This window comes from Paroedura picta, chromosome 4 (genome assembly GCF_049243985.1).
Source record: "Paroedura picta isolate Pp20150507F chromosome 4, Ppicta_v3.0, whole genome shotgun sequence".
Lineage (NCBI taxonomy): Eukaryota > Metazoa > Chordata > Lepidosauria > Squamata > Gekkonidae > Paroedura > Paroedura picta.
The window spans coordinates 104,237,461-104,260,862 of record NC_135372.1 but is presented as its reverse complement, the minus strand read 5'-3'; the positions used below and the strand labels follow the sequence as shown (position 1 = coordinate 104,260,862).

Sequence of the window (23,402 nt, the reverse complement as noted above, 5' to 3'; positions counted from 1 at the left end):
AGTTGCTGCAAAAGTCATACACCACAACAAGCTTCAATCTGTACAAAAAGAAGAGTGCAAATGGCCTGCTGGGATGGCAGCCCCCAAAACTCCCCTATTGCTTGCTCCTCTCAATCAAGCTGGTTCTAAAATCTGTGACTTTAACCAGGCTCCATGCCTTGGAGCCTTGTCGGGGAGTGGCAGATAGCCAAACAGGCAAGCCAGGAATAGCATGCATGTTTATATAAACCATTCCAATGGGGCAGAGCAACTAGCATCTGTCTTGGCATCAAGGAATTGACAACTATCTTCTTTGCTTGAGCCAAATAGACTTCTGAGCATGTTGCTTTTAAACCTCTAGTATTATTTTTGTTTTCCCCATTGTTAATTGTATGTGTAACATTCTAAATGCACCAAATGCTTTACTAGCTCTGTCTTCATCTCTGAAGTAAATTATTGTGCAGCAGCAAGGCCAATACTTGAGGAATATTTTGTCTCATTTCACCTTGATATCAGTGTTATTAATCGTTGTTCCCATATAAACAAGCTTTCACCTCCTACATTTTCACAGTAAAGTTTTACAAGTTTTAAAATATGCTGAAAGTACTTCATATGCTGAAATGCACAAATGCAGCTATATACCTAAACATACTCCAATATTCCAATTGTAGTAATACTTCAATGGATAGGGACAGAACCCCACCCCCTATCAAGACCAGTGCCAGGCTATTTCTGCCCTAGCCATATGTAATGCAGTTACCACCATTTGTGGACACCATTATAACTGTAGTTCCAGGTGTGTCAAAATTCTGCTGTTCTTTCTATGTTGTGGTCCCAATTTTTCCTTGCAGTAGATGTGAGAAATGTACATCAGGGCATTATCCATAAACAATTCATTGCCGTTGTGGCATCAGCTGCATGCAGAATTACAACAGTGTTTCCACACATCATGGGATGTTGCACGTTTGTGTTAACTGACCAGTCATGGTTGTGAATCGGCTTCTTCCTCTGTTTATTGATGTTGGTATACCCCAATGCTATTTTCTTTCCCTTTCCCTGGTTGCTGTTATTGCACCATAATATCAAATATACCACCTAGTGGTAGAAATAGAAAGAATGCTGATTAATAATAATGTATTTGTGTCAATATAATTTTTGGTAACCAAGTCTATCCTACACTTGTTGTTTAAGGTTCTGCAAAACTGAAATAACCCCCAGTTTTGTTGAAAGACTTTAAAAAGTTAATAGCAACATCTAATATTGTGTGCAAGGGGCCTCTTGTAGTGCAGAGTGGTAAGGCAGCAGACATGGAGTCTGAAGCTCTGCCCATGAGGCTGGCAGTTCATTGCCAGCAGCCGGCTCAAGGTTGACTCAGCCTTCCATCTTTCCGAGGTCGGTAAAATGAGTACCCAGCTTGCTGGGGGGTAAACGGTAATGACTGGAGAAGGCACTGGCAAACCACCCCGTATTGAGTCTGCCATGAAAACACTAGAGGGCGTCACCCCAAGGGTCAGACATGACCCAGTGCTTGCACAGGGGATACCTTTACCTTTACATTTAATATTGTGTGCAGATGTCAAACCAAACACATTACCAGAGTTTGGGCAGCATTTTGGGTTGCCAAAGCAACCCCTCAAGATACACAAAAATAGTAGTGTCCAGGACATGGGGAAGGGAGAGGCAGAGTTGGCAGTAGCCAGCAAGAAGTGGGGGCTGGCAACAGGAAGGCAAGCCAAAGCTAACAGCAGGGGATGGGGAGCAAGAAGGCAACAGCAAGAGAGGAAGAAAATGACATTTCATGTTTACCATGGGTCCTCACAAGTCCCCTATTTGTTTTGATATAATTTTCCTGTATGCAGTTACTTGCTGTCAAACCTTTTTTTGTTAATTTCTTTTCATCCTCTATTCTGTTAGGTATACCACTGCAGGATATTTTAATAATGGCATACCAACTTGATGTGTGTGTAGAGACTAGAATGCTCATTCCATGAAGGAGTACATTTAAAGAGTACCCAACTTCTAATTATTCTAAATTAAAATTCAAAGCAGGTCATTGGGAGGAAGAAGAGTTGGTTCTTATATACCACTTTTCTCTACCAGAAAGAGTCTCAAAGCGGCTTATAATCTCCTTCCCTTTCCTCTCCCCACAACAGACACCTGGTGGGGTAGGTGAAGCTGGGAGCTGCTTGTCACCTGCTGCTTCCAGTTCATATCAATCACAAACAGGTATTGATACGTTACTCTTGACTTGTGATGGCATCATCACTATCCTATAGGTACTAATGACATGATCATACACTTTGTCCATTACATTTACATTTGTGGCATGTTAGTGGGCATGGCAAACACATTTACCATACATATTGCAGTTTGCCAGTGTTATGCAATATGCTCCCTCTATTTAAGAGGATATTATTTTATTTTATTATATTGTTATACTGTTACATTATTCTGTTATATGGTTACAACCACTGTTATTAATTACTGTATGTTTTAACGAAGACTGTTTCATGTATCGTTGACTAGTTTTAATGTAAACCGCCCTGAGCCTTCGGGGAGGGCGGTATATAAATCTAAAAATAAATAAAAATTAAAAAATAAATATTTCAAGATCCCTACAATGCTGCTTGGGGGGAAGGGGGAGCATGTGAGGAAAAATGTGCAAAGAGTTCTCCAGGTAAACTTTAGGACTTGCTGCTGTTCAGTGTTCATTAACAAGCTGCCACCTTTTGTACAAAGGCCAGGACTTACATGTATACAGATGACACTGGAAAGCTAGAAGCAGCAAGGGCCTGTCCACCCACAACGCGGTAGCACAATGAGATTATGACAAAATTTGAACAAAGCTTCAAAGAATAGAGACTCAGTTCTGTATGTGTCAGGTTTTTTTTTTAACTGGCATTAGCACACTGAGCTCCTGGCTGCTGTCATGAGGGTGCCGCTGTCATGGGGACAGCAATGCTAAGTTATTGTCTAGCGAAGAAATGAGGCTCTGCTTTTTCAGCTAGCTTCAGAGGTTTCTCAGCAACAGCTCGACTAATTCTCTGGTGTAACTATTAAGCCCTTTTGAGATAAATTAGTTTTTCATCTCCTGTGAGTCTGCAGTACATTTATCAAGAATACTGGTGCTACTGTGCTCACCTTATCCAAGTGAAAAACTAAACACACCAGTATTGAAACACATTAGTTTCTTGGACAGGGACTCATACCTGAAGGATTTACTTTAGACATTCTCAACAAAGTGAAGAAATAGATTAACAAGGCCAGACTGGTACCCAGAAAAAGGCTGCTGCAAGGGATAACAGATGACTACTGGTTTTCACCTGGTGACTCTTCCCCTCTCCTTGGCCCAGTTCCGGGATGCTTATAAGTCAACTTGGGGATGGATGGGATTATGTTTCTTCAGATGCCCTCATGTTTCCCACATGTCCAGCCTTCCCCTCTTACTCTAGCTGCCATTGCCTCTACCTCATTGTTGCGTGGGACTGTAAAAGAGGCCCAGATGAGTTTGGGAAACTCCTGCTTGTCACATACAGCTTCCAGTTCATACCAGTCACAAATAGGTATGGATGAAGCATGGAGGGACATTCCCAAGGCAGTTCATAATTGGCTTCTGAGGCTTGGGTGCCACCAATATGCAGATGACACCCAGTTCTATCTCCTGATGGATTATCTGCTGGATACATCTCTGAGCTCATTAGGCCAGTGCCTGGAGGTTATAACAGAATGGCTTAAAGCAAGCTGCCTGGAACTGAACCAATCAAAGACGGAGGTTCTAGGACTGGGGTAGAAAGGACCAGACCAGGAAGCATGCCTTCTCCTGATGGATGGCTACCTCGACCCCCCGACCCCTGGAACCATTTGCCAGATGGCTGGTGGCTGGATGGCTAGAGCAGAGTTGTCTGAAACTCAACCCCTCCAAGATGGAGGTCAGGTGGTTGGGAAGTAGGAGGGCAGGTCAGGAAGCATGCTTGCCCAGGCTGGCTGGGACACAACTCACCATCGCATCTCAGGCTAGGAACTTGGGAGTTATCAATGTGCCTCAATAACCATGGAGGCACAGGTCAAGAGGGTAGCCCACCAGGCTTTTTTCCATCTTTGCCATGCCCAGATATTAGCACCCTACGTGTCCTCTGACCACCTAGCCACAGTGATCCATGTGATGGTCACCACCAGACTAGATTTCTGAAACTCGCTCTACATGGGCCTGCCTTGTCCTTGACCTGGAAACTGCAGCTGGTACAAAATGAAGCTGCTAGGGTTCCCACAGGAACATCCTGGAGGGTCCATATCCATCCTGTGCTGAGGCCGCTGCATTGGTTGCCAGTTGCTGCCAGTTGCTGCCCGGATCAGGTTCAAGGTTTTGGTTCTAACCTTTAAGGCCCCACATGGTCTGGGCCCCACATATCTGAAGGACTGCCTGTTGCTCTGCAGGGCTATGCACTCTGTGGGTACTGACTTGTTGGTGATTCCCAGCCCTAGAGAAGCGCACCTGGCCTCGACCGAAAAGGTCCTGGTTCTGACCCTGACCTGGTGGAATGAGCTCCCAGTTGAGCTGCAGGCCCTATGGGAACTTTTTGTGTCTGCAGGGCCTGCAAAATGGAGCTCTTCTGTCAGGTCTATGGTTGAGGCCAGGACAGTGAGGAAGATCGTCGGTCCCCGCTTTCTCAATGCCAGTGTTACTGTTCTTAGCACTTGGCCATACAACATCAATGACCCTACTCCTAACCCCCATTATTAGGCATTGTAGGGGGATGTGTTGTTGGGTTATTGCCATGTGTGTTGTGTTTTATTGTTCTTAATATCTTGTTTTTAATGGGGTTTAATGAGGGTTTTTATAAAGGAGTGTTGCAACCCATCACGAGCTGGCTTCGGGAATGGCGGGGAATAAATCACATAATAATAGCCACAGTGATCCATGTGATGGCCACCTCCAGGCTTGATTACTGCAACTCACTCTGTGGTTCTTCCCTTGACCCTGTTCCGGAAACTACAGCTGGTCCAGAACTCAGCTGCCTGGGTACTCACACAAACACGGTGGAGTGCCCACATAAGACCAGTACTGTGACAGCTGCACTGGCTTCCATTTGAATTCCAGATCTGATTTGAGGTTCTGGTACTAACCTTCAAAGCCTTATGCAGTCCAGGCCTGCACATCTGAAGGACGGCCAGGGTTTAATAATTTTGGTACTGATAATTCAATATTTTAATTCTTGGTAATTTAAATATTACAGCGATATTTTACTGTTTTTATGTTGCAATTAATGTCATATTCTGTTGTGCACCATCCTGGGATGGTTAGTCCAAGAGGGACAGTAAAAAATAATTGACATATAAATAAATATTAATCAACAACAAAGACACCCAGCCAAGTTCCTTAAAGTAGGAGCAATGACTGGATAGGCTCCCTCCCCCTCCCCCTTTTGGGAGCCAAGTTGGTGGCAAGGTCCTTTTCCAGTACTGTGTTTTCCTCCTCTGGTTGAATGAAAGATAATTCTTTCATTCCATAATGGAGGCATTTTTATTTTGTCCTTGGCAGTATCTGGATGTCAGATAATGATTGCTGGTCTTAGGAAGAGTTACAGACTGAACATTTTGAATCCTATTATCAGAGGGGGGAAATATTAAAGAGAAACACCTTTGTAACTTGTATGTCTAGTTTGGGTTCACCAGATAAATCTTGTATCAAATGCTATGGCATGTGCAGTTTATGGGAAGCTATATGTTTTATGAGCATCTGGACCAAGATCACATCATTGCCATGAAAAGGCTGGATATATGAGTAATTTTCAACTTGCAACATGATCACTCCCTTACAGTCTCCTTGGCAGAAAAGTCCTTTCAATAATTTTTACATTTCTCATCTCCCCAGATTTCATGTGTAACTTGGAACAGAGTGGCAAGAGGATTCAATATACAATGGAGAGAATATTCTCTATGAAATCATTTCTTCACTTGGATGTATGACCAGATTTTATCAAAGAAGAGAGTTCAGCTTCAAGACACCTAAATTAAAAGTACATTTTCAAAATGTTTCATTATGCAGCAAACATAAGACTCAATTTTCGAAACATCATAAAATCCAGGTGCTGTGCCACACTTCAAAGACTATTTTTAAGACAGGCATTTCTACATGCAAATTCAAAGGCCCATTCCGCACAAGAATCAATGTGGCCAATTGTTTACAGTAAGCAATTCCAAAATTTAAAATAGTGGAATTCGGCATTATGCATACCTGCCTTTGTAGTTGAATTCAGTAGCGTTGCAATCGTTTCCCACAGGTTTCCGGTCTTGCCAAAAATTGCTAGCCAGGAAGCGATTTTTCCTGTGCTTTGTCCCGCCCCTGGCCATCACTCAAATTAACAGCCAATGGGTGGCCGTTATCATGCTCCCGAAAAGCCCCTTTCCCTTTAAGACAGATTTCTTTAAAAAAAAACATGTTGCAACGAATCTGCGTTGATTCCTTGCAACGGAGAGACCCATCTAGCTGGCAGGTGGTGTATGAGCTGGTGATTCATCGTTGCCATCCTCCCCCGAGTTAAACCTGTGCACGGGTGTGATTTTCAACCGAAAATAAAGGAAACTTGCAAACGGGGCTGTGTGGTGCTTGGTGACTAGAGGCGAGCTTTAAAGCAGCTCTGTGGAGGGACTGAAGCCGGAGAAGCCTCACTGGGTGAATGAAGGCTTGCCGATTTGTTGCTCTCCGCTCGCTCTGAGAAAAAAAAATGGTGATCACTTCGCCGGAAGATCAGAGGAAAGAGCCAGGGGGAGGGACTTTGCTGAAACCGCAACAATGGTAACGCACAGAACTTTTTCGCTAGTGTTGCAGATTGGTTGCAAGAGTGTAGTGCTTTCCAGAGGGTGAATCCACTTTTTGGGATTTCCCTGGAAGCGCTACAACGAAGTGCTTTTTGCTGATCGGTTTCAGGAGTGTGGCAGATTGTGTACGACGTTGTGCATAACTGCATTTTAGTAGCGATTACAATTTGCCACACTCCTGCTACAATAAACCTGTGCAGAATGGGCCAAAATGTTAACATGGACTTCTAGACAACCACCAAATTTGAACTCTGCTCCATAACAAAGAGTAGCAACATTTGCAGTCCTGTTCCAGTATTTCATAATCATATACTCTTTGAGATATATGTAATTGATTGTAAGCATTTCATATTGTATAATATGCATAACATACTTTTGCAATATGAGTATGAACTTGATCTAGTGAAGGAATATATTTATTTACCTTATGTATAGTCCTCTCACTGAGCCTCAAGGTGAACTACCCAGAATACACTAGATCCAGGAATCTGAAAAAAAATCATAAAGTATGAGACATATGTCAAACAATATAGAAAATGTCATTATATAAGCAGAAAATAACACAGCAAGAAGGATATCACACATACAGTATGCAGAAAATACAAGCAATAAACTGTAGTATAGCCCACAATCCCATCCTAACCACCAATGCAGGTTTTCTTGCCTTGATTTATGGCTAGTGATGGGCATGAACCACATTTTTCTGGCTTATTTTCTGGCTGAACCATAAAATGAACCATGAACTGATACATTGGTTCACAAATGGAAACAGTTCATATCAGTTTGTGACCCCTTCTTTCTGCTCCCTGCCACTCAGCTGTTTTTTAAAAAATTCTCCTGGTTTGCTTTCTGCTCTTCACTAATAGCCACAAACTATCTGTGAACTGCCTTAAGAATCATAGATGTTCATGGCGACTCTTCAGTTCCTGAACATTACTTTGTGAACCACAAACTTGTGAAAATACATGACAAACTTTAGTTCATAAATCGGTTCAGGACCATCCTTGATTCCTTATTGACTTGCAGACAGGCCTTATTGGTGGGAAGAATTAACATGGCCACAGCTTTAATTTGCATACATCTCTGTTGGCATATAAATGAGCACGGTTTTCGGAGAGCGTAAACTGCGGCCATAGCCGCCCCAGCTTGGTCCAGCATCCCAGGGTGTCCCCTGCCTCCATCCTCAAGAGCACAGGTTACCCTTATGGCTGGGCCATCCTTTTGTAAGAGATCCTTCCTGATGTGCCGGAGAGAGGCGCAGACCTCCTCCAAGCACATCTGCCAACTATCTCAGCGAGCGTCCAGCCTCCCCATCCGGGTTGGCCTAGCTCGCTCCCAGCCGCCTCAAGATTTTGAGGCCTCAAGTGTCAAATTGGAGCTCTATTAAGCTCACCCTGTGCTCTCCAACCGTGCCATTCCGCCACTAGAACGCTGGCACTTAAGTGCCTCGTTCCCGCCCAACAAAGCCTCCAACTCCAACCAAACCCTCACTGTGGCCTGTAACCCACTAAGCCATCTGTCCATGCCCGGGCCTGAGAGATGCACCCCATCCTCTCTGTACATCTCCGAGTGTTTGCTATTGACTCCTAAGTGAGCCACCACTAGGCAACCCCACTGCCTAACTTCCCTGGCTACTGCCTTATTAACTTTCCGAACTGTCTTATTAACTTTAACTGTGGATCTCGCCCCTCGCCAGGCCAATCGTTCTACCATGCTTGACCAGATAAACTGAGTCCTGGGAAGTCGCTGTTTTAAAGCTGCCAATTCGTGACTGATGACCTTTATCATCTCCATGCCCTTTGCTTCTGGCAGGTCATTGCCTCCAAGGTGCATGATGAGGGCAGCTGGGGCCCCGTGCTCAAATACCTCTTCAGCCACCATATTCCATAGACCTGCCCAGCGTAGCCCTCGGCAACCCAGCCAGCGAATTGACACGCGATCCTCCATTCCCAGGTACAAGGTCCAGCCGGATTCTGCAACGTAGCGTCCAGCCCAATATACATAACTGTGGCCGATGATCAACACTGACCGATGGGAAAGCAGTGACCCTGAAACAAGTCAAAGATTAGTTCTGGTTCCTGGGCGTACATACCCCTTGTAAGCCCTGGACTTCCACCGGCCCAACCTCATGATCTGCTGAGGCGATGCCCCTTGTTTGAAGGCCTGGGTGGCTGCCCAATCCTAAAAGAATGAATACTGTAATGCCTGGGGTTCATATGAAGCCGCTTTAGGCATGCTTTCAACAGGGCCTGAAATTGGTACTGAGAAAAATTGGAACCATCCCTGTGCACAAATAAATGCCCCGACACCTTGGGGCGTATGGCTAAATATGCTTGTAAACAGTGCACCGGGCAAACGCCCCTGAGTCTCGAGCTGGGGATCGAAATCCGGTTCCCTTTTCCCAGCTGGTCCGTTTTAGACCGCCATAGAAGGATGTGCAAACAATCATTTTGCACTACCACATCCCTGATCTCCAGGGCCGGACCTGCCAAGGACCTTTTGGCAGGCGCTAGGAGTTCGCTGCTCCTAAACGCCCCAAAAAACGCTAACGAAAAGGCTGCCCTTGCAAGCGTGCTCTCAAAAACCCCCAGAGCAAACTGACTCCAACTGCTTCACCAATCGCTTTAACAAGCTAAGTTTGATCGGAAACTGTGGATCTTGTCTGCTTGGTGCCATTCGCTTCCAGCCTTCCACTGCCCTGCGAGCCAGAAAGGATGAGCCCGGATCCCATGTGCCAAACGTCTTGCTATAAAAGGAGAGACTAGAAAGATGAACTCGCATGGTTCCCGGGGCCATCCCCTTGCCCTTCAGATACGCCAAGTATTGCAATAAAACTGGTTCAGTCATGGGCCATTTCGACCTGAGTCTGCATGCCTTGGCAAAGGCCAGGAACCCTCTGGCTGCTCCCTCGTAGGCCCGCCGTGTGGTGGAGGCCATAGATCCCAGGACCGCCCGGAGTATCACTCTTTGCCAAGTTCCCATAGCTCACCCGGGAACTTCTCTGGCTCCTGCCGTGCCTCTGGGGCGAGCCGCCAAAACCTGTCGAACTGAAGATGAGATAGAGCATCTGCCAATTCGTTCTGTACCCCGGCAACATGCTGGGCCATAAACTTAATGTTAAAGTCCAGACAGGTTAAGACCAGCCGCCTCACGAGGCGCATTACCCTTTCTGACCTGGAGCTTTGCTTTTTGACGACCTTAACCACTGCCTGGTTGTTGCACCAAAAGATCACTCACCTATGGCGAAAGTCTCCTTCCATAAAATCACTGCGACCAAAATAGGAAAAAGCTCCAGGAATGTGAGGTCCCGCAAAACTGCCGCCTTCCAATGGCTAGGCCACTGCTGAGCACACCACGGGGCCAAAACCCTTACTGCCTGATGCATCAGAGTGTACTTGGAGATGATCCCCCACATTCAATGGGGTCTGACATATGGCCACTCCATTGAACCTCTCCAAAAACTGCTGCCACACCCACAAATCCTCCTTAATACCCTTTGTGACTCGAATATGGTGCCCTGGGGGTTGTACTCCCGCTGTGGCCCGTGCCAGCCTGGCACAAAATGCCCTGCCTGGTGTGACCACCCTGCAGGCGAAATTCAAATGCCCCAAAATGGTTTGCAATTCTCTGAGAGTGACCTTCCTGCCCAGCACCTCGTCAATAAGTTGCCCCAGCTTCCGCAGCTTGTCTGCCGGCAGCTGAGAGGTCCCCTGAACTGAATCCAATAAAATTCCTAGGAACGTAAGCTGTGCGGCCGGCCCCTCTGTTTTATCAGGTGCTAATGGCACCCCGAGCTCCCCAATCAGCCTCTGAAAGGCTGCCAACCGCTCAGCACATAATGGGGACCCCGGGGGCCCGGAAAAAAGAAAATCATCCAAGAAGTGCGTGGTTTCCCCCAATCTCCCAACCTCCTTAACTGCCCACTCCAAGAAGGTGCTGAGAGTCTCGAAGGCTGCACAGGCTACCGCACAGCCCATTGGCATGGCTTTATCCACATACCACAGGCCGTTAAACTTGAAACCTAGCAGGTTAAAATCCTCCGGGTGAACCGGGAGAAGCCGGAATGCTGACTGGATGTCACACTTGGCCATCAAGGCCCCTCGACCACAGCCCTTTACGATTTGCACCGCCCTGTCAAAGGATGCATAGTGCACTGTACATAACTCTCGTGCAATCCCATCATTAACTGATGCCCCTTTCGGATAAGAGAGGTGGTGAATTAGCCGGTATTGACCAGCTGCCTTTTTAGGCACCACCCCTAATGGGAATACCCTTAAATTGTTGTATGAGGCATGGTAAAGGGGCCAGCAATCCTCCCCGCTCTTCTCTCCTTATCCACTTTCTCCTGCACAATATGAGGTGCCATCCTGGCTGATTTTAGGTTCCGGAAATGTGGCCACCTGTTCCCCTGTGAAGGGTATGCGAAAACCTTCAGTAAAACCCGTGAACAGGTATCGCCCAGCAACCTTATCCAGATACCTGGCCAGCATAGCTCCCAATGCCTCCACTTTCAGTGGGGACTGCGCCAGGCGCAGCAGTTCTGCCGGGATGGCTTCAAGCAGATTTGCTGGTTGCAGAAGGGCCACTTTGTCCCTGTCCCCCGTCCCTTTTGCCGAAAGACCGGGTCCCTCAAAAGGGCTGTAGACCCCCCGGTTCTTGTCACAATTCTTAGCCGCGTGGTTGCCTCCAAATGCTTCACAGGTATGACTATATCAACAGGGTTGCCTCTTACAGGACTTCCGATTGAAGTCCCAACAGGGAAGAGTTGATACCTTGCGGCCACTAATCCCCCTCCTACCCTTTTCCCTTTGAGACCGCACACTAGGCCCCACCTTCACTAGCCAGGTGTCATGATGTTTCACATCCCACCGGGCTGCAGAGTTATAAGAGGCCAGCTCTCGAAAATCTTGATCATAATCAAGAGCCGCCTCTTCCCCACCATGTTCTCTTGCCTCCAGTACGTGGGCCAGATAACGAGCCAGATGCCACCCTCTTTCAGGATATGCTGCAGCCACAAGAGCCATAAATTCAGCAAATCCCCGCAGCCAATTGTTAAAGTTCCTCTCGCTCCTTTGCACCTCCACTTTCTTCCTGTCGTGCTTCTTGCCTGTATCCCCACCTCTCTTCCCAGATCTTACAAACTTAAAGCTGTCAACAAAATAGCCCTCCAAAGCCCTCTCTCGCAACTTTTTTGGGAGATGAACACCCGGAGGAGCATCAGAATCAGTGTATTTTGCTGGCGGCTCATGAGCCATGTTAGCCAATTCCCCTGACTCTAAAAGGCGCCTAGCCTCTCTGCGCCTCTTGTGCAACCAGGCTGGTAAGCCCGGAACAAATGCTCCCTCGAGCCAGTAGCTGCCTTCCTTCCATGCTTCATCAGTCCCTTCACTAGAAGAGGTCTCACCCAAGGTGCTAAAGCCTTGCATGGCGCCGCCTGTGGCACGACTTCTGTCCCTTTTTTCTGCGCTCTGCTCTGGGTACCTCATTGCTGCTGGAGCTCCCTTCCGAATTATCTTCATCAGACAAGCTGGGGCTCTCCCGCCGATGATGCTTGGCTCTTGAGCCAGACAGGTGAGTCATTGCCTGGGCATATCCCCACCAGTAATCTGATGTGCCACCCTCAGGGGAATCAATATCATCTCTACCCCGTACTTCCATGCTGTCTGACCCGCTCTCTTCATGACTCCCTGAGGCTTGTGCTGATGTCCCGGGCTCTGCCCTGTGTGCCCTCCTGTGGCCACTTGAAACCTGCCAGCCCTTAGAACCCCTGCTGCTCTGCCCACGGCCTGGAGAAGGGCTGCCGCTGCTCTGCCTTATTTGGTCCCTATCTCCTCTCCTTCAGGACCGCCCCCGCCTCCTCTGCCTTGGACCCCGGTCCCTGGCCCGCTCTTGCCCTTCACTGGAAGGGGAGCAATGCCAGTTGCCCCAGGAACCGGGAACGGCATCCTGAGGGTCCTACAGATCCGTGGAGAGGGAGGGAGACTAAGCTCTCCGGATCACCACGGCATGTGCTTAAGGTCATGATGGCGCCCTTGTCGTAAATAACTTTCTAAGCCTGAAACAACCAGCTGACCCTACATTCTTCCCAGATCATCTTTTACCAGACTGACAGGAGCCAAAGTCTACAGCAGTAAAGACTGTGAGTTTTCTGGCTTTTCCTTTTTTTTCTCCACAAGCTCTCCCCCCCCCCCAACCAATTTACAAGTGAATTCTTTCGGGAGGCTCCCAGCTAATTACACTCACTAATCAAACAAAGAGAGAGCTTGAAGGGAAGAGAGACTTTAAAGTTTTGTTGGAGAGAGTTCAGTGGGGGACGCTGACTTGATACGGAGATCGACAAACTGATAATTCTGGATCGCCCGTGCTCCCGCGAGACCTCACGAGACTTTCTGTTTATAGTTTGTGACTGTCTAGAACTATGGAAAAATTAACTAAGGCACAGCTTCTCCATTTGTTATGCGAAGGGAACTCAAAGATACTGAAAGCAGTCAATAAGGTAGAAAAGGAAATCCAAAAGACTAAGAAAGAGCTTTTAGACAGAACCGATGGTTTGGAAAAAACAGCTGATGAAAACACAACTCAGCCAACAATACTTCAAATGAGAATTCAATGTCTGGAAGTTAATCAACAGGAGGGGGAGAGAGCTAGGGACATAAAAATCAAAAGCACCTTGGAAGAACTTGGGAAAACAAATTTAAGGAAGGAAAGCACCGAAAACCTGGAAGTCTATTCAGAGCAGGAAGTGATTTGGATCAACAAAATAAATAGAGTCTATTCAAAGGCGACAGCACGCAGGAAGCTATCAGGAGATATCTCTGTTTCGACCAGAGGAAGAGAGCCGGATTGACAAAGTATACAGAGCCTATTTAAAGGCGACTGCAAGCAAGAATCAAGCAAGAGACTTCTCTGGCCCTGACAGAAGGACAATCAGAAACATTCTATGTAGGAATCATCAGGCGTTACTATGGGAAAAAATACAATTTCATTTTCTGCGACCACCTGAAGGATGTGATGAACAGTGGAGCATTCTCCTGGTTTCCTGTGGGAAAGACAGCAGCAGTAACTTCTAGGTCAGGACCAATATATGGAGGGAACTGACTTTATATTATCTAAGACAATAATAGAATATAATCTTATAATAGATTATACTCTCATATGTATCAACAATTACTCTGCTAAGAAAGATGGTAATAACTTCTAGATCAGGATCAATATGTGATGGGAACTGAATATGTATGCCAATATGTATGCTAAAAGAGGATGGCAAACTATACTTCATATGTATTAACAAGATAGCAGCAGTAACTCTTAGGTCAAGGCCAATATATGAAGGGGACCGACTTTATATCACTTAAGATAATAATAGAATATATTCTTATAACAGATCATATTCTCATATGTATTAACAATCATTTTGTTAAGAAAGATGGTAAAAACTTCCAGATTAGGATTAATATGTGATGGGAACTGAATATGTATGCTAAAAGAGGATGGCAAACTATATCAGCTGGTCGCTTTTTTTCTCTTTTACTTTTCTGTAAATGCATATACAATAATAAATAATAAATTATATAAAAAAACATTTTATAGTGTCCCACCCAATTGTGACTTATATCAATCCTTATTTAGTCCACCTATTAATCTCACAAATCTCAGCCTTCCAAAACTTCCCAGAGAGATTAATCTGTCTCTCTCTATCAGTATCTTCTGCCACAGGTGAAGATATTTTTGTTTAATTTGGCATACCCCCAATAATGGTTATACCCGTTATTCAACATAAACACCCTACCAAAAACAAAATTCACCCTCTGTACCTTTATAAACCTTTTGAGTCCTGTAAACAATATCCATTTCATCTATTACATTTCAACTGTTCATCATAATTCCAAGTCATCCATTACAACACTAGTTCACATACCTTATAGCCTGAAAATTTCCTTAAGTAATTTGCCAAATCAAGCCAAATTATATTGAAATCATAGAATCATAGAATTGGAAGGGGCCATACAGGCCATCTAGTCCAACCCCCTGCAGGATCAGCCCAAAGCATCCTAAAGCATCCAAGAAAAGTGTGCATCCAACCTTTGCTTGAAGACTGCCAGTGAGGGGGAGCTCACCACCTCCTTAGACAGCCTATTCCACTGCTGAACTACTCTGACTGTGAAAAATGTTTTCTTGATATCTAGCCTGTATCATTGTACTTGTAGTTTAAACTCATTACTGAGTGTCCTTTCCTCTGCAGCCAATGGGAACAGCATCCTGCCCTCCTCCAAATGACAACCTTGCAAATACTTAAAGAGGGCTATCATGTCCCCTCTCAACCTCCTTTTCTCCAGGCTGAACATTCTCAAGTCCCTCAACTTTCATAGGGCTTCGTCCCTTGGCCCCAGATCATCCTCATTGCTCTGTAACCTTTCAATTTTATCTACGTCCTTCTTGATGTGAGGCCTCCAGAACTGCACACAGTACTCCAGGTGTGGTCTGACCAGTGCTGTATTTGCAGTCATTCAATTTATCCATCCAAACATCATGGGGGACCTTATCAAAAGCTTTACTAAAATCCAAGTAAACGACATCAACTGAATTTCCACGATCAAGCAAACCTGTCACTTGATCAAAAAAGGAAACCAGGTTGGTCTAACAGGACCTGTTGGAGACAAATCCATGCTGACTTCCTTGGATCACCAAACTGTACTGCAGGTTCCAATTTCACTTTCATAATTTTACTAATTTCCAAAAAAGTTTTTTATAACTCGCCCTTCCCAGCTGTGTCAGGGTGGGTAACAACAGAAAATACACAAGTAATTTACATGAAGAAGACATTTAAAACACCTCTTTAAAAACCTCACCAGAGGGGAGAGGGGTAATTTCAGTTGGGTAGTTTGATGTTTTGATTTTCACATGGAGTACTGATGTTTCATGAGCAAAAAAGCCAAGGTTTCCTTCATGCTATTTTCCCAGACTCAACCACATGCCTACCATAACAGATCTTTCTTACAGGCTCTCTAGATCTACTGATCCACAGCCTGGCCTCCCTAGTTTCTGTATTTTTATTGAATGACATTATAGTTTTAAAATTTTATTTTCAATATTGTTGTTATGTATACTCCTTTGCAGGCCCTGACTGAGTGGAAAAGCAGCATGACAATGTTTTATATCAACAATAAATAAAAATAAACATTCCCAAAACTTTGTTATGTGGAGCAGGTGGGGATAAACCCCTTGACCTTACCCAGTTTGGGTTAATAGGCAGAAAAATACTGATCCCTACTGAATGTGATCAGTGAATCCTGCTCTGCAAAAGCTGGGATAAATTAGCAAAAATGCTCATTCATAAAAATAAGTATATTAAAATATTTTATTCCCTTCTAAAGTTTTCTGCTGGCCAACACCTATGAAGCCCTTTACAATCTGGGGCTTGCATACCTGCAGAATCACCTTTTCCAGGTAAATACTCCATGTCCCCTTCAGCCAGCATCTTGGGGCTTCTTACTGCCCCATGGCTTGCCCCCTAGATTGCCACCAAGGCCATGGTCTTCTCAGTTGTTGTTCCTGTCCTTTGAAACCTGTTCCTTGATGAGGTTCCCAGCCATTTAAACCAAATACCTGCGTTTTTCATGAAAAGCAGAAAGCAGGGGTTTAAACTCCCACTTTCTGCTCTTCATGAACTGCCATGAACCATGCAATTTCATGGTGGTTCTTCAGTTCATAAACATTGCTTTGTGAATCATGAACCAACCAAAATTTGTGATGAACTTTAATTTGTTAGTCAATTTGTGCTAATCCCTAGTTTAGATGTATTTTAATGGTATATTGTTCTTGAACATTTTATTGCAAACGTCTCCAAATCACACAAAAGAGGATGTGGTATAAACATTTAATTAATAAATATTAAGCATTATGCATTTGGTAATTCGGGAAATATTGCCTGGTATAATGTTGCCTGGTGGAAAATAAGTAACCAGAAGGCTTAACATGCTCACCTGGTAGTGATGTTGGCCTTATGTGAGTCCTGAATACAAAGACCTGGGATCCCATAAATATGATGCTCAAAGGCAAAGCCTGTTTTGCAGAAGTTACATCCCAAGTTATATCACTAAAATCCAAGCCTTCTTACCACACATATACAAAGATGTTCCCTTTCTTCCTACTCCTCAAGGTTCTTACTTGCTGAGTAATTTCTAGACTTCTAATTCTGTGATAAGGGGGGAAAATAGCCTTCTATCTCTCATTCTCTGTTTGGTATATTCCCCCATCCTTCTTCCTCATGCCCTTTTATCCTACTTGCTACATCTAGCCCTGTTTTTCTCTGAAACACCGCAAGCAGCTCTCAGAAGTCTCCACTGCTTTTTTGATAGTTCTCTGAGTCAGCTACTCCACTAGTAATGTATCCTTTATAGATGGCTTAAATCATTGTGGTTGCTTCTGCTTCCCTGTAGACCCTCCCGATTTCCCTCATGGACTTTGAATTTCATGATTGAGACCATTGCCAGAGTGGGATAATGCCATTTGCTAGACTGCTAGACATACAGTATGACATATGCTTTTGCATCAAAATATTACCAAACATCTTTAAGATTTTGACACTTCTGGAATTCCACCTTACATCCTGAAGGGAAGTTCTAATATATATGAAGGTATTGCTTGGCTTGTAGAACAATTTTGTCAAACACATGAGTAAATAGCCACTGGAGCCTAAATTTTGCCTGTCCTTTGCACTGTGAACAGTTTTTTGATCTGTTGTGTTAGGAATATGGGAATGTTTACCAAAGAGATTTCCTTGTCTAAAAATCTCATTTCTTTATTTGGCAGCTGTACAACAATGATTATCAGAACACGGAAACAGTCTCCACACACACACATATTAGCATCTCACACACACACAATTCTTATTTAGAAAGTATTTAAAATATTTTAATGATAGTACAAAATAAGAAACTAAGTAATCTGATCTAAATTACAAAATTATCTGCAAGGCTGATGAGTATTGAAACACAGGGATTCTGATTCCAGAAATTATGTTCTAGCACAGATGCCAATATTTCCATATGTCCTAAGAAACAGAAGGACACAATTATTCAAACAGCTCACAACAATGTGACCAAATATATACTGACCCAAACAATCCAACCCACTAGAAACTTCAGATATTGCACCAAGTCAGAAGTACCAAGTTCTTGTCTTGAACAGTTAATGTAATTTGGCTACAAAAATATGTTTTGATAATATTCCCATTAAACTTTTTGTTTGTTGTGCAAGTTGGAATGTTTTCAGGATTATATGTAGAATAAAGAAACCTGAGATTCCTTCTTCAAGCAATTAGACTTTGTAAAATCAACAGTGTGCGTTTCATTAAGAAAATGAATCCATCATCCCAGGGAGTGTCTCAGAAATACTTCATCAGAGTGGGAAAAAGCACATGTTGACAAACTGAGCCACTTGAAATAGTTTTATGAACAGCTGTTTTAGATGTTCTAACATCACTGCTATTTGAATTCCCTTCCCTTACTTTTGGAATATAGCACTGGATGCAATTTGCTTTTGGTCCCTGTGAAGAAATTCATTTTTTTTGGTTTTTTGGATGTATGTGGTTAAAAGGAGTATTTTAACCATTTTTTCCCTTTGGGCTGGAACTAGACAGGGAGGGGGGAAGACAGTCAATTGGGCCAAAGTTCTGAAAGGGCCCACACACCCAGCCCAGCCAGGGGCAATTTGGAACATCGCTGCCAGTCTGCCCCTGACCACTGCAGGGAGAGGAGGTCAGTAGGGCTGCCAAGGGGGATGAAAACTGAAGGCACCAGCCCTTTTCACCCCAAGGCTTCTCTAACTGTCATGTACAACTGTCACTTGCCCAACTGTAACTTGCCTCAGAACCCTGACAGAGCTGGCAGGGGCACTCCCTCCCCCCTCTCTTCAGACCTGCTGTGAAGGAGCCTCTGACAGCCCCTGACTGAGGGGAGGGAGGAGTTTCTGAGAGTAAAGAAGGGGAGTCCGAGGGCATGGGTGAGGGCCTTCCTTTTGAGGGGGGGACTTTCCCCTTGTGCCAAACAGTTGGCTGACAGGGAGGCCACAGAAAAGCCTCTTCTCACTTAAAATACTGCTCTGGCCGGCCATGCTGCTGGAGGGAAGAAACAGCCAAGCAACTCTCTGCAGATTCGTTCAGACATTCTTTTTGATCTAATTCTAGTAGAGATGTAAATAAATTTTGCTACCATGTTAGAAATAAGTGGGTCTTTATCCCTTAGCAAGAATTTAACTAGAATATCACTGTTATGTGATGATAGAGATGAATGTCTAGTGTAGTGGGATAGTAAGGGTAGGATTAAATATTTTCGGATGGTTTCATAAAAAGGACAATATAACAAGACTAGGGGCACTAGAGCTTGGCAGTGGGAAGAGGAAGGGGAGGAGTTGTCCAGTCTGTAAGGGCTTGAATGTGTGTGTTGTGTGGGAGGTTGTGGTGGCATGGTGGCAAATGAGGGTATGGGTGTGGAGATATGGGTGTCAAGAACATGTGGTGTGGACTGTTCGTTGAGTGTGGGAGAGGACTGACCTTTGGGAATTTTGGCATAGTGGTTACAGATGAGCTTTCCAGAGCCATGTCCTCAGATATGTGAAGGGAAAATCAGACAGGAGACTCTTCTTAGGGGAAGATTACATGGCAACCATTCCTCCCAGTTCTGCATCATTTCCCTTCTTGTGTGAATTAGGCCACGTTCACCAAAGTGCCCCTCTGCCCTAATACACATGGGGTAGTCACAGTACACAGGTGTCCACCCTGTTCCTTCTGTCTCCCATGTTTTCACTGTTGGTAAAATGTTATATGCCCACATGATTCTTTCATGGTTGTTCCTTAGAAGAACAGATTTTTGTACCCTATTGCTTACTACCCAAAGGAGTCTCAAAGCGGTTTACAAACACCTTTTCCATTCGTCTCTCCACAATAGTCAACCTGTGAGGTATGTGGGGTTGTGAGAGATATGAGAGAACTGGGAATGGGCCGCAGTGACCCAGCAGGCCTCAGGTGTCTCAAAGCATTTTCCAATCGTCTTCCCTTTCTCTCCCCATAGCAGACTCCACATGAGGGAGGTGGGGTAGCGAGCCTCACAGGGAAGCTGGCAACCCTAAGAGGAAGACTCTCTGTGCACAGCAGTCTTGACCTTAATAAGGTTTTTTATACTGTTTTTTTATTTGCCAGGCCAAGGTTATTTGCCAGGCCAATAAGTCATTTCAGTTACTATGTGTCTCCAGACATTTACTTGTTCTCTATTTACAGTTTCAGGTTGTAAATATTTATTTAGATCTTCCTGCACTTTCCAGACTCACAGGACTGATGCTGGTCTGCCTTTCTGTGCCCCAGAATACAAACAGTTGCTGATAAGGGCTGGCCATAACCCATAGACCAGGAGGGACACTCCTGTACCACTCCCTACCAACTGCAGGCAAAAATGGCTCATTTGAAGGCATTGTACGATTTTGAAGTCCCACCTCCAAACCTCCAGGAATATTTCCAACCCAGGGGTAGCTAACCTCCAGGTGGAGGCTGGAGAGCTCCTGGAATTACAGCTCACCTGTAGAGTATAAAGATCAGCTCCCCAGGCAGAAAGGGCTACTTTGGAGAGGGTTGTGGTAGAGAAGAAACATTTAAGGCCTCCCACACATTGAAAGAATTGAGGTCTACTGCACAGGGTTGTTGTGCAGATGAAACAGGAGACAAAAGAGCCAGTTTCCTCTGCAGAATAACGCTGTGCAGTGGCCTCAAATCTGCAGAGAGTTGCAAAGAAGAAAGACACATGGCTTCGCTGTGTCTAACCTCCAGGCAGAGCAGTATTTTAAGCGGCTCCTGATTGGGCCCTCTGAGTTTTTATCCTGGACAGGGCCCGCCCTAACTCCTCCCCAGGTGGCCTTACCCTTTTATTTAATAGGAGCAGTTAAAGATATGTGAAATTGTCTCAGTGAAATTATCACAGGGGCATACACTTCGCTCCAGTGGACGATTGAGAAACCTGCCCTCGAGGGAAGCTGAGGGGAATGAGTTAAAACGTGCTCTTGAGAAGGCCCAACAGTATTTTACTATTGAGATGTTTGTGAGATATGGAGCTGGAGTATTTCCTGACCATCCTTTCAGAGTGCTATAGATTCTAGGAAGAATTGAGAATTCCTCCTGAGAATCTATATCAAAAAGACGTTGCCGTACGGCAGCTTTGGCTGTTTTAAGGCCAAGTTCTATTAGATGGTTTGGATCGGGGCCCAGAGTTTGAATTTTTCCAATGATTTTACTATTCCATGGGAATTGCGAAGAGACTGCTAAACAAATAATTAATCCCTATATGCGTATGTTTAATATATTTGCATTTTAATTTACAACATTTATATCATAGAATCATAGAATCATAGAGTTGGAAGGGGCCATACAGGCCATCTAGTCCAACCCCCTGCTCAACGCAGGATTAGCCCTAAGCATCCTGAAGCATCCAAGAAAAGTGTGTATCCAACCTTTGCTTGAAGACTGCCAGTGAGGGGGCGCTCACCACCTCCTTAGGCAGCCTATTCCACTGCTGAACTACTCTGACTGTGAAAAACTTTTTCCTGATATCTAGCCTATATCGTTGTACTTGAAGTTTAAACCCATTACTGCGTGTCCTCTCCTCTGCAGCCAGCAGAAACAGCATCCTGCCCTCCTCCAAGTGACAACCTTTCAAATACTTAAAGAGGGCTATCATGTCCCCTCTCAACCTCCTTTTCTCCAGGCTGAACATTCCCAAGTCCCTCAACCTATCTTCATAGGGCTTGGTCCCTTGGCCCCAGATCATCTTCAGCGCTCTCCTCTGTACCCTTTCAATTTTATCGATGTCCTTCTTGAAGTGAGGCCTCCAGAACTGCACACAGTACTCCAGGTGTGGTCTGACCAGCGCCGTATACAATGGGACTATGACATCTTGTGATTTTGATGTGATATCCTGCCTTTCCATCTAGGTTTTCTCAGACTGCTGTAGCTGTAAATGCCCTTTCTAAAGGAGTATATTCCGCTGTAGTCCCCAATGTAACAGCATTAATAAAGAAAATGTTTAGTTTCACTTTTCAATGGAGCAATATGCCAGAAAGGCTTTTCACTGAAGGTGTTTAATAAAAACTGGTTGAAATACTGCATTATATCACAGGTTTCTGGATAACTTTATTCTAGCTGCTCTGAGTGAACTTGTAAAATCAGGAAACCTCTGTGTGGCTTCTGTTTATCTGGGAAATTATTACTTTCCAGACAGGTGAAGGTACTATTTTCAAATGCTTCAGGGTTCTTGAATGAAAGGTGTCTGAGCATTGCTGATGCAACTCTCTCCAGAGTTTTTTCCCTCCCTCTCTCTGGTACAACTGAGCTGTCTCTAGCTGACTGCCTCATTTTTTTTTCTTTGACTAGACACCACATGGAAAGTTCCCTGAGTTATTTCCACTTGACTACAGCAGCATCTGTCAACAATGACAAAACTACAGACAGAGTTGGTTGTGGAAGGGCAGTTTTAATCTGTGCATTAACCTCTTGATGGGCTCAGCCATTTGGTGCTTTAGTACGTGTCTTTTAGGCTCAGAAGCATATTCTAAAGATTAATTTTCCCTCCCCCACTTTTCCATTTCTCCTAGTAGCTGGGTGGATCCTAGAGGCACAGATCACTGAGATTAATAATGATATCATATAAAGTAAATACTGTATTTGTAACTGAGCATTTTGTGCCTTTATCAAGCTTATGACCAATCAATCTGTGGGCATTAATAAATAGAATGGAATGAAGCACTAAGATTTATTTTTTTAATTATATATTTTATTTGTCTCCTAATTACATCATAAATACTCTATCCTCAAATTTTGAAATTGAACTGTTTCTCAAAAAAATAATAATTAATGGACCAAAGAACTTGGAGACAATGCTAGCTTGGATTTTAATGAACTAAGACCACAACTATTATCTGCTTGTTTGCAAATGGACAGTACTGCAGAAGATGCTTGAGCTAAGACCTGGGATCTCATGAATATAAGATAGTGTTGTATAATACAAATGTTTATTGTGTTAAGCTAGCATTTCTTATATTCTGTTGTTTACTTTTATAGACTTGTGTTGCTTATTGATAAATTAATATTCTAAAATTTATTCTAATGGATTTTACATGTATTTTTACAAAGTCTGTTTCTTATGATTTATTCATTATTTGATTTATAAATCACCCCTTTCTGTAAGTGCACGAGGTGGTTTAGATCAATAGATAAAAGTGTCCATAAACAGATTCCTGAAATTTAAAAGTACTAACAAAAGGCCCCACCTGCATCCCACTTACCCTAGCCATCTTCAGTCTGGCCTGCAGGAATTGGCCCAGCCCAAAAGAAGGGAAGAACCCTGAGAAACCACAGGATTCAGATTTGGACTCCTCAGGTTTGGACAGGGAGGTTTGAATCATGACTCTGCCAAGGAAGCTCATTGGATGACTTTGGTTCAGATACTCACTCTCAGCCCAATTTACTTAGCCTTGACCTGGAAACTACAGCTGGTCCAAAACGCAGCGGCCAGGATCCTCACAGCAACACCGTGGAGGTCCCACATCCGGCCCATTCTCCA

At 44.3% G+C, this 23,402-nt stretch overlaps 1 long non-coding RNA gene across 3 annotated transcripts in view; it reads right to left on the bottom strand.

The window, feature by feature from the left end:
• Nucleotides 1-588: 588 nt before the first annotated feature.
• Nucleotides 589-23,402, bottom strand: part of LOC143836068 (uncharacterized) — a 74,687-nt gene continuing 51,873 nt past the window's right edge. Inside the window, exons 1-4 of one of the 3 annotated variants that reach the window (XR_013230483.1) lie at nt 18,308-18,558; nt 8,665-8,846; nt 7,223-7,286; nt 589-1,074 (exon numbers count right to left, since the gene is read on the bottom strand). This is a non-coding gene — a long non-coding RNA (uncharacterized LOC143836068). Of the gene's footprint in view, nt 1,075-7,222; nt 7,287-8,664; nt 8,847-17,759; nt 17,846-18,307; nt 18,559-23,402 lie in introns of those variants that run through there. The other 2 variants (XR_013230489.1, XR_013230484.1) reach the window with 2 other exon arrangements.